At 41.2% G+C, this 13,918-nt stretch overlaps 1 protein-coding gene across 10 annotated transcripts in view; it reads right to left on the bottom strand.

Annotated features, from left to right (window-relative positions):
• The window catches only part of Ccr9 (C-C motif chemokine receptor 9), a 106,559-nt gene that overhangs the window by 11,237 nt on the left and 81,404 nt on the right, over nucleotides 1-13,918 (bottom strand). Inside the window, exons 5-6 of one of the 10 annotated variants that reach the window (XM_031345763.1) lie at nucleotides 13,712-13,818; nucleotides 12,334-12,376 (exon numbers count right to left, since the gene is read on the bottom strand). The exons of 6 other annotated variants lie outside the window; for them this stretch is intronic. The gene's annotated coding sequence lies outside the window, so the exon portion shown is untranslated. Of the gene's footprint in view, nucleotides 1-184; nucleotides 375-6,723; nucleotides 6,828-12,333; nucleotides 12,377-13,711; nucleotides 13,819-13,918 lie in introns of those variants that run through there. 3 more of the 10 variants (XM_031345770.1, XM_031345772.1, XM_031345771.1) reach the window with 3 other exon arrangements.

Below are 13,918 nucleotides of genomic sequence, written 5' to 3'. Positions count from 1 at the left end.
TCTCTCTCTCTCTCTCTCTCACACACACACACACACACACATACATATTTGTACCAGATATGTGCATACTGCCAGAAGAGGCCACAAGAGGGCATCAGATCCCTTGTTTTGGAATTGAACCCAGATACTCTTAAAGAGCAACCACCAATACTTTTAACTGCTGAGCCATCTCTCTAACACCTACCTTGTTTCTTTGCTTTGCTTTTTTTCTTTTTTTCTTTTCTGTTTTGTTTTGTTATGGAAGGACCTCTCACTCAGAGATAAGCCAGTCAATATCTCTTCAGAGCTGAGCTTATAGACATCACCACTATACTTGGCTTCTATGGTGCTGCAGATCCAAATGAGTCCTCATGTTTCTACAGCAAGTACTTTAACAGCTGAGACATCTCCCAGCCTGCTGGAGAACAGTTTGGCAATTTTCTAAAAAGGCAAATATATGCTTACCATACGGCCAACTATCCTACTCATAAGTAATTACCTAAGGAAAAAATGCAGCCATATGTCCCACAACAACTTGTACATGACTCTTCACACGAGCATTTTTGGTGATAGCCAAATTGTATATTTAGTAATGAATGGAAAAGCTTCTGGGACATTTACATAACAGAAGAAATGAATGGCCACCTCACACAGGAGCTTAGATTGGTCTCAAAGTAATTTTATGCTGAGTAAGGGAGATGAATCTAAAAGTATACACTGTTTGCTTTCACTTACATAAAACTCAAGATAATGCAGACCAGCCTCCAGTGGCAAAGGCAGATCAGAGATTCCCTGGAAAGAGGCTATGGAAGAGAGCAAGAGGGCAGTCAGGATGCAAAGGTGAGAGGGAAAGTCTGAGTGGGAGCAGAGAGGCCTATGGTTTGTGATGATTTCACAGAGATAGGTAGGTATACATTTTTTCTTTTGCTATTTGTAACTATTGTTGCTAGAACCTAAGGAAGTTGCCAAAGTAACGAGGAAAATAAAGTGGTTTCTTTCTTTCTTTCTTTCTTTCTTTCTTTCTTTCTTTCTTTCTTTCTTTTTTTTTTTTTTTTTTTTTTTTTTTTTTTTGGCACAACAATCAATTATCAGCAAAGCCAGGACAAACTGCCTGAACTTCCTTTCCTGCCCTTCATACAGCAGATCTCCAAACTACCTAAGTGCCTGCTTTGTGCTGTGCTGTGGAAATGAGGGACCCACACAAATTCACAGTTTTAAAGTGGAATAGTGGTGTTTTGATGTAGCATTGTAATCCCAGCACTTGGAGAAAGGACCCAATTGTGAGTTCCAGGGTAGGCTGGCCTACATATCAAAACCCTGTCTAGGACAAACAACAATATGAACTAACTAGTACCCTCAGAGCTCCCAGGGACTAAACCACCAACCAAAGAGTACACATGGTAGGACTAATGGCTCCAGCAGCATATGTAGCAGAGGATGGCCAAGTCGGTCATCAATGAGAGGAGAGGCCCTTGGCCCTGTGAAGGTTCTATGCCCTAGTGTAGGGGAATACCAGGGCCAGGAAGCAGGAGAGGGTGGGTTGGTGAGCAGGGGTAGGGGGGAAAGAACAGGGTTTTTTGTTTTTGTTTTTTTTTAATGTTTTCATTTTTGTTTATTTGATTTGATTTGATTTGATTTTTCTTTTCTTCAGAGGGGAAACTGGGAAAGGAGATATCATATGACATGTAAATAAAAAAATATCTAATAAAAAATGAAAACAAAAACCAAAAAAAAGAAAATTCAATTACACAGGTAAATGGATAGATATACTGATGATAAACAGATAAACACACACATGCATGCACACCACATCTCTGAGTCTTCTGTATGTTTGACATTAGATCTGAAAAAGTTACAAAACATATAGAAAAAAAATATCTTGGATATTGACCCCAAGGCAGAAGAGAGCCTGGAGTGGGCCTGAATCTGAGTCAGTGTGGGGCTCAGCTTGGACCACAAGCTCATTGATTTTACTGTACTTGGTGGTACCTGGGAAAAATCCTTATATTTTCTTTAAACAAAATGGTTTTAGTTTTTACTTTTCTTTTAAAAATGTGTTTCTATGGAACTAGAGAAATAGCTTAGTGGTTAAGAGTGTATAACACTCTTAAAGAGGACCCGAGTTTGGTTCCTAGCACTCATATCAGGGAGCGCACAACCATTAGTAACTCCAACTCCAGGAGGGGCTGATACCTCTGATTTCCATACGAATCTGCACACTTATACATGCTCCCACACAGATGACATGGATACAAACACACCAAATATAAATCTTATAATTGTTTAAATATTTGGCAAATATACAAAAGCTGAGAGAGAGAAAAAGAAAAATACCCAAACATTTACATCTCCAGTAACTGAAATCAACTTATTTTTCTTCCCAGCTTTGTTTCTATGAGCATATGCACATCTATTTTTCCTTTTCTTTTCATCAAATTATAGCATTTTGTTTTATTATGTATTCTTCCCCACCTAAATAATCTGGCTGCATGGCTTCTAACAGGAACTGGCTCATATCATTTGAACATTGCTTCTGAGTGTCTGGTATCTTGTCTCCAGTTTCTGTTTATAATTATTTTGAAATACTTCTGGGTGGATAGAAATGACACATTCATCTTTTCAGAAAAAAAAATTATACTCTTCTCCTTTCTTTCTAAGTTTGAGAATCACAAATTCTTCCCAGGTTGCATTTCTAACCTATTCTGGGGTCCTTTGCTCTTTTGGAAGTGATAGATTTCTGTTCAGCCACATTTCAGATGTCACTAAGCCAATCTTAAAATAGGAATTCAGTCTACAAAAAGAAAAGCTGTTGCAGGATATTTGATCACATTATGAACCCCTGAGACTGTGAACTGTAAGAATCTGTTTCTAATTACGGCTGAGCCTTTACTCTTAGAGCTTTCTGTTTACTGTAAACAAGTATTTGAGGTGTGGCTCAGCCCTAGCACACACCTTTAATCCAAGAGCTAAAGAAAGCTAACCACGTAGGTCAAGAGGTGGAGCAAGAGACCAGCTGACAGGGAGTGAACATAAGTAAACAGAAAGGGTCTTTGAGTTGAAGGGTATTTAAGACAGCTTGGAGAAGGAGGAAGAGATTTTTCCCCCTGGGAAGTCAGTAGAGTAGGAAGGTCAGCTGGATGCTTCTCGTTTGGTAAAATCAAACAAAATTAAATTTTGCTTTTTAAAACAACAAAAAGCAACCTTTGGGGGATAAAAATTGCTTTTCCACTAAATGAAAGGTGCCCCCTAACTAAGCAAATGGCTTTGAGAAGCAGAGGCTGACCTGGAAACTTGTGTCATAAATTATTTCATATATTTCTAGAACCAGTGGCTTATGTCATCTGACTTTTCCTTGAATGAAGAGGCTGGACAGTGATCACATTACACCTAATACATTATTCAAAAGAAAGAAGCCAGAAAAGGAAGGTGGTTTTGATTACAGCAAATTTTAGGGTGAAGACAGCAACAAATAGTAACAGTGTGGCTAGAAGAATGAAGAAACCTTCATAGTACAGAGTGTGTAGCTGTTGGTATTTACTAGCCTTTGTGAAAGGCTAGTGGGGGTGAAAACAGTATCAAAATTTGTAAGGCAGGACATCTCTGTCCAGAAGATGCTCTGTTCTGTCAATGCTGCAGTATTTTCTTGCAGAACAAAAGTCCGGCAACAACATAAATGTACAGCAGCTGGTCACATTGTGATCTACCTACTCCAAAACACGCACAGCCAACTTAAAAGAAGGGATGCTTCAAGCCCATAAAAACAAGGTCACTAAAATTATTAGATTAAAATGTATTAAAATTATTAGATTAAAATTGTACAATATTGTGCTTTATGATCTTTAAGACATATATACAAGAACTTGTATCATTCTTGAAACGGAAGCCATCCTGAAAAAGTCTAACACATGGTCAACAGTGAAAAATTAGACTTGATCTTTCTTATAAATTTTGTAGTGCATTCAAAAGTTTATCAAGTGTGTGAAACTGTAAGAGCTATCATAAAAATAACTTGTCAGTATTTTTTAAAGGGAAAGAGAAAGAAAGAAGGAAAAGAGGTAACAGCCAAGTGGCCTTCTACTCGACACATTTGCTTATAAAGCCTGCTCCAACTGTGGTGGAAATCCAGCCCTAGCTTCTTAAAAAGTTATTCTTTCTTTCACTATAAGTTTACTTCTGGAACACAGGAAATTTGGATAGAACAAAAGGAGAAAACAAACACACACTCCTCCCTGAAGTAGTGCATGAACAACAGACAGTGGGGGACTTTACATTAGTTCCTCTTTAATCTTTGTCCAGACACTGGTCAAATGTATTACTACACAGCCAGTCATAGAGAGCCAGCTTTCATTTTCTTCTCAACTTGAGAAGGAATGAGGGGACAAAAAGAAGAACTAGGAAAGCTCACATATGACAAACATACAGAGAGGGAAGGAACCACGAAACTTCCAGGACTGAGAAGGCTTCAACTCCACATTGACCTGCTCTTCACTCTCCTTATGACTTCCTGACAGCTAAGTCTAGATGATGGGCTGGACTACAGGGAGAGCACTTGACCAGATACCATAGCTCCTCTGCCTTTGATTAATCCTTTCTGTTAGTGAGGTTTGGCAACAAGAGACGAGTCTTCTCAGAGCCTGGAGTTCTCAATTGGGAAATGAGGGCAATGGCAGTCCTTCCTGGTCCCAGGACTGAGTGGACAATGGAGTAGCAGGCTATGCAAATGCTCTGATCAGAATATGTCTTTGTGAGAGCTGAGATCGATCACCTTCATTTCATAGCCGGTGGCCAGGTGTGTTAGATACTAGCTAGGTGTAAGTAATATGTGTGATAATTTACACCCCCAAGAAGCTCACATGCAAGCTCAGTGGGGAGGTTAAGGCTGGAAATGACACAAAAGCAATGTCCTGAGAGGTTATGGGAATGAGGAAAAGTGAATCCTAGTTTCAGCACCAGGGAATGTCTAGGAGAGCTTCACTGAGAAAGTAACTCTTGCTGACCCTGGAGGTTTGAAGGGCATAGAATCATGGAATGAGGTGAGGAACATTGCTCTGTGGTAGGAAAAACACATCAGCTAAGACAAAAAAACCTGAAAGCATAGTGTCCAGGAGACAGAGGGATGCTGCTCATTCTACAGAAGTGGAAACTGCCTATGAGGTAGGTCAGTCTAAAACTATCCTTACTCTGCCATTATTTTCCTATTCTGTTTCCCTTAAGGAACTAACGGAAAAATCAGATGGAGATGGCTTGTCACTGCCCACATCACGTCCAGTGCTACTACCAATCACAGTAGCTCACACTGTGAACAGGAGCTATGAACCGAGGTCTATACTTTGACCTTTGTCCTACTTGCTATTCATGAGTTGAATCATCTTTTAGTGTGTGTGTGTGTGTGTGTGTGTGTGTGTGTGTGTAGCTCTGCTCCTTTTTCTTTCTACATTGGGACTCTGAGTCATCTACCATAAGACCTAGTCACAAAGTCTGAGTCAGAAGCTCACTTCCCTGAGACCTGTGAGCATAAGCCTAGACTATAGAAAAGAGTGGACAGAAATTGGAAGAAGAACGCTCTGAAACTCCAGATGCTGGGATGACCATTATTTTGGATTGTTTGGCAAAGAGAATAAAGAGACAGATTTCCTTAACAGTGGTTGCCTGCAGGTCCAGATCATCAGCTCAGCAACAGCTGCCCTAGCCTACTGGCTGAGTATAGAGCAGGCTAATTAAGAACTGAAGAATGAGAGGGTGGAGATCATGGAGAGATGGCTCAGCAATTAAGAGTAGATACAATGCATGTCTTGCAGAGGACCTGAATATGAATTTCCAGCTATGTGAGAATGCTCACAACCAGTCATCAATGCTTCAAGCACCAGTTCTCACATGTGCACATGCATAATTAAAAGTATAATAAATCTTTAAATTTTTTTAGAATGGAAGAAGGTGGACATGTTGTAAAAGAAAGGACATGCCAATTTTCTATGGATGGGTCATTTAAAATAACTTGGCTTCTTTTCTGATCAACAAAGAATATTTTCACAATGCACAAATAGATCCAAAACTTCAAACATGTACACACACACACACATACACACACACACACACACTCCTTATATATAAATGAGGAAAAGATACAAGATCAAGTACCACTTTCCAGTTTAGCCATGTTAAATTTCTGAGCCATGTCTTCATACTATCTCTTTAATAGCACATGAACATGTACTCAGTAGGAAGGGAATCATACTGCACATAGTTTTATATATATGGTTTAGCCCATCTTTCCTGGGCCACAATTCATGCACTGAGCACAGAGTTATGACATGGAGTTAAACAACTGAGCCCTTCATTGTCTAATGAGCCATAATCTACTGCACTCCTGTCAAGTTTTTGGTTCCCAAGTTTTCTCTGCTATATAAGTCCGTTCTGTGGGCAGTCTCTCAGACCCAAGGTTGTCACCATTCTCAGACTTTTGGAAACCCCCTTGCTACCTGTCCCAACACTGTTTCTCCTCTCTTTAAGGTACAAATCACAAACAATGGCCTTGAGCCTGACCTTCACTATGTGTCGGGAGGGAGCCACATCATTCACCCTACAAGAAGACTGAGCCATACTGGAACTTTCTAGCAAATGGCATGGTACACCTGACATCTGAACAGATGAGTGCACTCATGGGATGTAGACGACTTGATGGCAGCATATGGCCAAGTACACAGGTAAAGTCCAAGGCACAGAAGAGAGGAAGGGTCTACTCACCAGGAGGGGAAGTGCAGAGTCTGGATCTGTGGGGAGAGGACCACTGCAGCTGCCTGGGATGAGTAGGCTTCTGTGGGTTCTAAGCAGACAGCTATCCGCTAAAACACACCAAAAAGGAAGCCAGGCCACCTCTGCCTGTGTTGTCACTGGTGGAGTAACTCAGAAGGGTGGGGAGCCACCTGCTGCAAATTCTAGTAACACACATCAATCATTTGCAGCCAGAAATGCAAAGCTAAGGACTACCAGGATTAAGGGAAACCATCTTCAGTGTGGAGAATGTACACACAGAGTCTAAGAGCAAATTGTCTTCCTAGGCCCCTGATACAGGAGCAGGAGATGTGAGGCGTCCTGGTCAGAGGCACACATTTATAAGAACAAGTATATGTGAGGCACTACCTCTATACTGTTTGTCAAGATGTGTCCTTTGAGGTCTTGAGAGACCTGTGTTGCCCAGTTCTATAGCTACTGGCCAAATGTTCCCATTGAAATGGAAACTATAATGGGGAGCACTTCTGCAGTGATACTCAACACATGCACCCACAGCTGCCACAGATGACAGAGAGGACAGACGCCTAACATTTATGGCATGGCTGAGCACTCTGCAGATGCTGTTACCTCAGAAAGCTGTGTATGTGATAGGCAGCCTGGAACAGATTATGAAGGACCAGGGACACCTTAAATTCAGAAAAGTTTTACACATATGTTAACATTGACAGCTAAAGTGTCTTCTATGAATCACAAGTGTTTCAGTGAAGTTTTGAAAGGCCTCCACATGCAAATGTTATATTTTTTTATAGAAACTCACAGGTGACATCTTTTTAAAGGGCCACAGTTATAGTGAAGATTCCCTGTTGTCATCGTTTTTTTAAATTCCCTTTTTATATTTAAAATATACAAATCACATCTCATTCTAGAAGACTAATTTCCTCTTGGTGTGTTTAGTATCCTGTGGACTAAGTGCAGTGTTACTCCCAGACATATAGCCCAGCAATCACCCCCTCCTAGTACAGACCAAAGAGATTTCATGATTTGTCCTAATTTATATCTCAGTGGTAAAAGGCTAATAAACATACGAAAGGCTGAAAGACGTGAGTAGTAAGAATGAAAGATGCAATTGATTCATCATCCTCTAGGGAGCCATGGTGTGAGTAAGCCAAGAAATTCCCTTCCCTCAACCCACATTCATGTACATAAGTAGTGTCTACAATGGTACTACCAGGCTCTGACAGTGTCCAATACTGTGCCTATTACTGACAGAAATGAAGGGAGCAGCAGGAAAAGTGTGCTCCAGGCCCTGACCCTCTGCCCATCTTTAGGCAGAGATAGAAGTGAACTTGCTGTGTTTGCCTTGTGCCTGGAAAGGCCCCTGGAAGGAGAGACTGGAACTGTTAGACTTCCTTCTCTGAGACTGTCTCTTCACCAGGTTAGAGGATCCCAAGGAATCAGTGCAAGTTCGTCAGAAAGCCAGAAGAGCTGGTTCAAAGAAGGAAGTTGATGGAAGCAGTGAGGAATAAAAGTCAGCATCCCTACAGGCAGATCCCGTCCTCCACATGGGCGCCATGGTCTAGGAGAAAGCAAATCTGAAGGGGTCCTTCTCTCACTCACAAGAACCCTCGCCTAGGACATATTGAAGAGGCTGGGGAGCTAGAAAAAGGGAAGGACATCCAAGAGAGAGCTTCTGGATTCTCCAAGGAGCCCAGGGCTACTGAGGTGCCTTTTTAGTTGTTTACTTTGGCTTATCCCTTGCAAGGGAAGTCCATCCTTTCACCATCTTTGCTGGACTTCTTCGCTGGCCATTAGAATTCAGAGCTGGGTGACAGTAGGAGGCTGGGGACCCCTTCACCCGGCCTAAGATGGGCTCTAGAAAGCAGGACCCCATGTCCTCAGTCACCAGGCTAGCTGTTGTGCCAATAACTGATGCTCTCTAGTGAATAACTGGAATCCAGAATTGCTGTCTACAGGTCCCAGTATCTATAACAGAAACTGACATTGGCCTTGCTACTGAAGCCAATGGACTCATCTGATCCTTTTTGCTCCTTCTCATAAACAGTGTTCTGGAGTTGTCTCTAGCAGAAAAGAAAACTCTGCTTCAGTTCTCTGCTCTCCAGATGCATTGACAGTCTGACTCTCCTCCTTCTTTAATATTTACACATATTAGGAATATTGCACATATTATTTACACGTATTAGTCATACCACAGAAGCACATAGGGGTCTTTGGAAGGACAATGTTGTCTGTCTCCTTTCCACTGATTAAGCTAACCTGAAAAGAGAAGGTATACTGAGTCAGCAAAGAGAAGTTTGGTGTCAAAGCTCTGCTCAGTGTAGCAGAGAGTCCCAAGTTCAAACTCCTAGGAGTGTGAAAGGACCTGTCAGTCCCTACTGGTCATAGTGGATAGGAATCAGGCAGAACTTTGGCTATGGTTGTGGCCCAGAATTACATGCCAGGAATTTAAGCATTTTCTGTATATATTAAGGAAAACAGAAGGAGCCAAGTGCAAGTCCTAGGGATTGAAAAGAGAGCTATGAATGCTTCCGCAGCAGTAGACACATCCCTAAGCCACACTGTCCAGCGTGCAACCACATAGAATCGCAAGAAACAACTCTGGAGTTAGTGGGACTGAGAAACTGGTCTTCTTAAAAAAAAAAAAAATTAAGCAGGTGTGGTAGTGCAGCCTTTAATCCCAGCACTCAAGAGGCAGAGGCAGATAGATCTCTGAGTTGAAGGTCAGCCTGATCTACAGAGTTCCAGAACTTCCAGGGCTATACAGAGAAACTCTGTCTGGAAAAACCAAATATAAATAAATAAAAAATTAGAAATATATAATTGCAGGTGGTTTACATTTAAATGTGCTTGTGACCACTTAGGTAGATCATATAGGTCTAGCTGATCTGTTTATAGACACTAATGTGCCCACCTTAGCAACAGCCTCAATAGGGTTAAGGTACCAACTAATCAGGGTTTTTCTCTCTGGAACAGAGAAACTGAAGAGAGCCGCTCTTTCTCCCAAAAGATCAGAGCTGGGGCTAGCATTCCTAGAATGCCCAGACTCTTCAAATTTCTCATTCCATTTGATTAGCAGGGAAAAAATAAGAACAAGTGTTTTAGCCACTCTGCCTAGCCTCTGGCCAGGCTGGAGGCAATGGCCAGAGACAGAGGCAGTAACCACATGTACACATGCACATCAGCAGTGGGACCTGTAACCTGAAGGGACTGGAAATATGTGGCTAAGTGACCCAGGGGGTGGCAAGTGCTTCACCAGAGACACCAAGATTGCTGAAGGCTGCAACCTTTAGTACCTTTAGTAGAGGAAACATGGCATGAAGGGAAATTGGTTAGCAGATAGTGGTGTTCTCAGTGTTGGATGTGGCCTAGCTGAGGTGTTGGAAGCCCTGGGGGTACTGGAAGTGTCAACTAAGTCATCAGACAGAGAAAGGTTAAGAGTGCAACTGAATACTACTACTACCACAGAACACTAGATATTGATAAGGGGAAAGAGTGCCAGCCTAGTCTACTGTGGTAGACTTTGTGCTTGAAGCAGGTGAGCTGTGAGACTAGTGCCCCTCTTTTGGGGAAAGAGGAGCTCTCTTCAGTTTCTCTGTCCCAGAGAGAAAAGCCCTGGTTTCTTGGCACCCTAACCTTATTGAGGCTATTGCTAAGGTGAGCACATTAGTGTCTGCAAACAGGTCAGCTAGACCTATGTAATCTACCTAAGTGGTCACAAGCACATTTAAATTTAAACCACTCCTAAAGAGGTGACATTTTTAAGGCCTCAATTACATGAAATTCTGACTAATGTGAAGTATGAAATAACTGCTCACAACAGAGGGAGAAACTTGGTAAATCCCAAATGAGAAAGACCAATATGGGGTACAGAAAGGGGAAAGAGCCCAAGAAACAGGAGGAGCTGACTACTTCAGGATATGAGGTCGGCTACCTTGGAATATAATTTTATTCAAAGCCAGTTATGTGGAAAGGCAAAGAGGGATTTGTGTAACAGATATCATTGTATTTCTTCTCTGTGTTCCCTTTCTTTCATTCCTTTCTTCTTTATTTCCTTCCTTCTTCCAGTTTTTGAGACAGGGTCTTACTATATAGCAAAAGATGGTCTTAAACTCACTGTTCTCCTTCCTCCACCTCCCCAGGGATTACTGGTATGGGCCACCACACCCAGTACCGAGTTTGTTCCACTTTCAGTAGATCTCTGGCAGCTGTGTTTGAAGCAACAGAAAATAAAAACACAAGCCTCAGGTTTCACCACAGACACTAGAAGCAAGTAGGTGAATTATAGCTCTTTGTGGCTACCCAAAGGCAAGATCACCTTGGATGCCACTGGCAGCCTAGGCTGCAGCTGTTGCTTGACTGAACCTTTGCAGAGGCATGGGTGTATGTAGGGATGGCATCTCTGCAAGAGAAGCTGAGAACATTCACGATGAGGAAGCTAACCGTGTAGAAAATAATTTTATTTATAATTTTTAGGTTATAGACAAGATTTGCCAAAGTTTCAGAAAATCCTGGCATGCCTTTCCCTGCCATAGACACAGTCTTCTCCCTCAATAATGCCCTGCTGCTTTGTCAATATTAACTGGCTCATTTTCACAGTGCTGCAGCCCTTTCTGCACAGATTTAAAAGAAAGGCCTTTTGAAAAGTTTGCAAGTTCCTTCAGTATATTTACAAAAGCCTTGTTCATTCTGTTAACTTTTCATCCTTCATAATGTTTATCTTCTTAATATTAGTAGTTTTACCTTGATTTTTAGCCTTGAAGGGTTTTTGGCTGGCTATGTAAAATGCATTCCTGGACTTCTGCTATTTTAATTTGTTTTTGGCCGTTGTCAAACTTTGGGAAGTTCATGAAGCTGCTCATGAACTCAGTGATGCCCAGTTTTTTGTTTATTTGTTTGTTTGTTTGTTTGGTTGGTTGGTTGGTTGATTGATTGATTATTCAGTACAGGGTTTCAGCACAGTTGTACTCAGGATGGCCTCAAACTCATAGAGCTCTTCCTGCCTCTGCCTCTCAAGTGCTGGGATTAAAGGCATGTACTACCACTGTCCAGCTTTGTTTATTTTTATTTTAATGAGATCCAATTTCTCAGTGATTTCTCTCTTGCACAGTACCTTTAGTGTTCTATCTATAGAGTCGTCTCAATCACAAGGCCATGGGCTTTTCTTCTGTGCTGTCAAATGAGTTTTGTGGTTTTGCATTTTACATTTATATTTGTGACCTATTTTAACTTTTGAGAAAGGTCCAGTTTCCATTTCTGAACTCACTGTGGGTATGGATATTAAATCAATTAGCACCAAGTGCTGAAAGGCCTTATTTTCTCTGGCACTGCCTCTAATCCTTTGTCAGAGACTAGTAGGCTCTATTTCTGTAGGTCTAACTCTGGGTTCTCTGTTTCTGTTCCCTGGATGTACATTTCTGTTCTTTTGTCAACATCAAATTGCCTTTATTACTTAAAATTTACCTTAAAATTATTTGCCAGGCTTTTAATACTCAGGAGCTTTTAAAAATGAAAAATAATACAATTAAATACTTATTTACCTTCTATAGATAAAAACTAGCCATCCCTTTTAACCCACAGCCTCAACCTTTTTTCCATGGTGCCAACCTGTAGGGATCTCTGCAAACATCAGTACTGGCAGAGAAACAATCTGTGTAAGACAAGAAAGAAGTCTGATTCAATATGACTTAATTAGCTGGTGTTGGTTCAAACTTCTAGAGTCTGACCAAGAACAGTTTATTTTACACATATTTAAGCACAGCACAATTTGGGTGGTGGGAGGGTAAAAGTTTGCTGATAATAATTAATGTTGTGCATACAACAAAACTTAAGACGTTTATATTGAAACTCTTTAGAAAGTACATATGGGATTTTCCATAAGGTGGGTTCTGTTGACTCAGAAACAATAAGGGTCTAGAAAGAATAACAGAGGTAAAACTAATAGCCTGTGGGCGTCAAACTGGTCTATCCCTAAGATAATACAGAGATCACCTAGGCTTTTATAAAGTACAAGTGACATCTCCCACAGGAATGGATTGTATTGACTGAGAAGCAATGCTTGAGGTCTAGGGAGGAAGAGTCTAGGATAAACAAACATAATAGGGGAATCTGGGTGAGGCCTGACCCTACATATCACAAAGACCACCAGGTTATAAATTACATCCATCCCCAGCTTTCCTGGTGGAAAACAAGTAAACATCTCCTTCCTTTGAAGTGACAAGTGTCTAACATTCATGCTTTCCCTAGTATCTCTCTAGGAGCACAAGGACCTCATGCCCTCTACACTAACCTTTGTAGCTCTACCCAACCTTGTGGTGTGTGACCATTTGCTCAAAAGTTAAAAGTTCAATGGCTAGTCTTTTTTTTTTTCAAGTCAGAAAATTTCCACAGCATCAAAACAGTGTGTCAAAATGTCCTCGGCCTCAAAATGACCACATCAAAGCAACCACATAAAGATCTCAAGTCCTGCAAAGAAAACCCAAAGTGGAGCTTCTTGGTGGGACTGCAGGCTGAGGCCTCTTCTAGAATATTCTCAGTCTCACGGTTGCTAAGCCCACAGTACCAAAAGCTTCTTCCTAGGAAGAAGCTGGGATCTCAGACCTGTCTGTCACCTATCACACTGCACAGGGACCTTAGCAAGTGACACACTGGGATCTCAGACCTCAGTCTGTCACCTATCACACTGCATAGGGACCTTAGCAGGTGACACACTGGGATCTCAGACCTCAGTCAGTCAGCTATCACACTGCACAGGGACCTTAGCTGATGACAATGTTTCTACATTTCAAAATTACTGAGTTGATTTTAACTGTTCTCAGCACACACATAATCAGAATGGGTAAGGTATTTAACTAGCTAGATTTAATCTTTGCATGTATATAAAGCATTCGTATATTTAAGCATCACATCCCACTCCACAAACTTGGATTCAAATATAAGTGTGACAAATTTTAGAAGTCCCATTCTTTTCCCTTTTCCTTCCTACCTGTAACTCACACCCTTCAAGAAAACTGTTCCACAACTTTAGATGTTTATGTTAGGGCGTTTCTTCATCCACTGATGCAAAGAGAAGAAAATATAAAGCTCTCGTCTCTAGGTCAAATAAAAACAGCAAGCAACATTAGTGCTGTATCTCACAACTTGTTAAATAATCTACCTGTATATGTAACCTTTTTTTTTTTTTGGTTTTTTT

The sequence above is a fragment of the Mastomys coucha genome, unplaced genomic scaffold, assembly GCF_008632895.1.
Source record: "Mastomys coucha isolate ucsf_1 unplaced genomic scaffold, UCSF_Mcou_1 pScaffold23, whole genome shotgun sequence".
Classification (NCBI taxonomy): Eukaryota; Metazoa; Chordata; class Mammalia; order Rodentia; family Muridae; genus Mastomys; species Mastomys coucha.
The sequence above is the reverse complement of the archived record's forward strand: the minus strand, read 5'-3'. Positions and strand labels throughout refer to the sequence as shown.